The sequence below is a fragment of the Grammomys surdaster genome, unplaced genomic scaffold, assembly GCF_004785775.1.
Source record: "Grammomys surdaster isolate TR1022 unplaced genomic scaffold, NIH_TR_1.0 116814, whole genome shotgun sequence".
NCBI classification, from domain to species: Eukaryota; Metazoa; Chordata; class Mammalia; order Rodentia; family Muridae; genus Grammomys; species Grammomys surdaster.
Window position 1 is genome coordinate 1 of NW_021613890.1, and position 3,202 is coordinate 3,202.

The 3,202-nt window shown below is 41.3% G+C and overlaps 1 pseudogene; it reads right to left on the minus strand.

Moving 5' to 3' along the window:
• Positions 1-63: 63 nt before the first annotated feature.
• On the minus strand, positions 64-1,937 carry LOC114635728 (annotated as a pseudogene).
• Between the last annotated feature and the right edge of the window lie 1,265 nt (positions 1,938-3,202).

The following is a 3,202-nucleotide window of genomic DNA, read 5'->3' on the forward strand; positions in this document are numbered from 1 at the left end:
CACTGCTGAATGCCATGTGTCCACTTTGTGTGCTGAACAGTTTTGTGGCCTTGGGAGTTGGTCTCAATTTGAAGAAGTGTTATTGGATGCCCCAGAGGTTGACGCAATAGCAGTTCCTGCAGGACTACTTGTGGAGACTGACTTTCAGATGTGAGGCAACGAGTAGGGGTCACAGGCCAGCTGCTGCACATCAATACGGTCTTCCTTTTGATAGGCCAAACATTGCCTGATAAATGCCTTTGCTTCAGGTGTTACTACTGGCTTTGGCCGGAACTGGACTTCAGTAGCTTTAAGAATAGTATTCTCTTGTAGAATATCTTGCTGGGACTGGTTATGGCCAAAAGGCAGACATCGACTTTATTTGAGATCTTTGGTGGCTCTTTCCCAACCACAAAACACTCTGGTGGTAAATACCAATAAGTACCAGCACCTTGTGACATTAGCTCCATGCCATCCACTGGATTGTAGCTATCATCATCCATGATCTTGGAAAGACCAAAATCTGTAATTTTTATCTCTCCACATTCGGTACCATTTACTAAAAGGATGTTACCTGGTTTGAGGTCATAGTGTATGATGGGAGGTTTTATTTCATTTAAGTACTTTAAAGCATTCACAATCTGCATAATAATGGACCGGGCTTCTTTCTCCAACATTAATTTGTGCTGTTTTACGTAGAAGTCCAGATCATTACCTTCACAGTGTTCTAAAACTGTACAAAACGAGTCAGTGTCCAGTGAATAGTAATCATACAGCTTTACTATTCGGGGATGATGCAGTTCTTTGTGAATCCAGTATTCCCTACACACATGCTTGTGGTAATTCTCCTTTTTCTTATCTCTCCAGTTTTTATTTAACTGGTGAATTTTCACAGGTACATATCTTTGTTCCGTTAGATCAAATGCCTTGTAAACTTCACTGAAACCTCCTCTACCCAAAAGATGTAACAACAAATATCTGTCATTTAGTGTTGGATAGTCTTTAAAATGTGAATTATCTTCATTATGTATCCTTTTTAATTCCCTGATATGTAGATTCCTAACCCTTTCTAGCCTTTCTAGCTCTGCCTGTATTTCTGCTTCCTCTTTCTTAAGATGACCTAATCTAAGTTTGAAGATTTCCTCTTGTTCATGGTATTCGGCTAAGGTTAACCAAGCACGTGTCAAAAGTAAGACTTCCTAACACATTGGGTATACATGGGGTGAGGACTGGAGTTAAGCATCTTTCTCAGTTTCATTTTCAGCTCCATTGCTCTCGCTTTTCTGTTGTTTCTGCTCATTGGTTGTGGGAGGGGCCTGACCCATGGCAGGGGCTTTCCGCTTTGCTAACATTTTCCGTTGCCTTTCTATTTCTTCTCTCTGTGAATTTATTCTTTCCTGTTGCTTGATGAGGTTTTGGAAAGCATAGCCATCTGTCCACTGCTCCGTAAAAGAGGCTCTGTGCCGGACAGTAGTGGAGTGGCCTAACCAAGATCGGTCCCACATGCTCTTATCCCTACATGCCATCTTCTCTTGTTTTGACTTCTCTATAAGGAGCTTCTTGCTCATGGTGACACATGTATTTAACCGTTCCTCGTGTTTCTCTAGCATCTTTTGCTGTTCATCCATCTGTCATCTCAAATCACAGTTGGCTCTTAATAAATCATCTATTCTTCCTTCCTTCTTCTCTAAATCAGAGTTCTTATTGTTTTCTAGTGCAGATATTTTTTCTATTGTGAGGTCACACTGGGTCTGTCTGTGCTGGATGGAGATCTGTTTTTGGGAGCGGCAAGAATGTTCTGTGTTGCCAGAACCCGTAGAAGAAGGGCTGTTTTGTTGAGCAGAGATGAAAGTGAAGCAGAGGTCAGATCCCCGTGGCGCTAACTGCTCCGTGTCAAGTGGAGGTTTTGCTAACATCACTGACATGAGGGTTGGCAGAGGAGACTGCTCTTCTGAGGCCTCCTTTTAGCAAAATGATAACTAGAGTATTAATTTTAAGAGTTGGGTGATTAAGAGACACGCTGTCCTCTTATGATCATCACTGGTATTGACTGTATATCTCATGTTACCGATAAGTTATCTACGAGATGAATCTATCCTGTGAGAGACGGTGCTTTCTCAGCATGCAGCAACCTGTTTGTTATTCATGGTTTTTGCACTTGATTAGTCCAACAAACACTAAATAGATTTACAGTGTAGCTCTACTTGTTTCATATTTTCAATTGGCAGATTATCAGAGATGAAGAACAGATTTCTGCTTCTAGGAGCCAGGGTTTTTCGGCTTGCTGGTGTGATTAAAACTGGAATATGTGAGCATCAGGGAGATTATTATATAGCAGTTTCTCCGTATGCAAAGTGATGATTATTATAGTGAAAATTTTCATTTCTCTATAAACCCAGTTATGCTATGTGAATATATTTTTGTGTTAATCCAAGATGTGGGGTATGGGGCTGCTTCACATTACCACAGCCACTAACGATCGGTGTCTCATGCTTTAGGAATCATATTAATTTTTTGCAGAGGCAGACAGGTTTAGTTTGGAATTCTGGGGGCTCTTGAGAGGGTATAAATATGAGATACTCAAGAGGACCTGTGGTGGCTACTGCTCTGCCTGCTGCTGCCAGTCCCTCTTGTTGTGGTTCCTGCTACTGCTTTTGCTGTTGCTGGATTGTGTTTGGCTGTTTTCTTTGACTGCTGGTTGGAAACACCCTGATGATAGAGATTGGATTTGCCAAAAGATCCAAATGACCCAATTCAGCAGGAAGTCATCTCAAGATGTCTACACTCCTTTTCTTCTGTTTTTTTTTTTTCTTGACTACTTGGTATTAGGAGGTTGGGAGGGATTGGGGTTTACTAAGTTTTGGAAGATGGATGTATAATAGAACCCAATAAAGTACCCCCAAAGTATAATTAGAGGCAAGGGAACACACAGATCAACAGGGAGTGATCCGTGAAAGAGAGTATACTGAACTGGTTATACTTACAAACTATATTTTCTTTCTTTATTGTGTGTGGGCATGTTCAATCACAGATTTGAGGAAGCCAGAATACAATATGTAGGAGTTTGTTCTCTCCACTATGTAGGCACTGGGGCTTGAACTCTAGTAATCAGTTCTAAGTGGTGAGTGCTTTACCTGCTGTGCTGTCTTGCTGCCTCTTATGGCCTGTGTTATGACCAAGACATGGTGCTGTAATTTTGTCAGTCTCAATTTTGGTGGAAGTC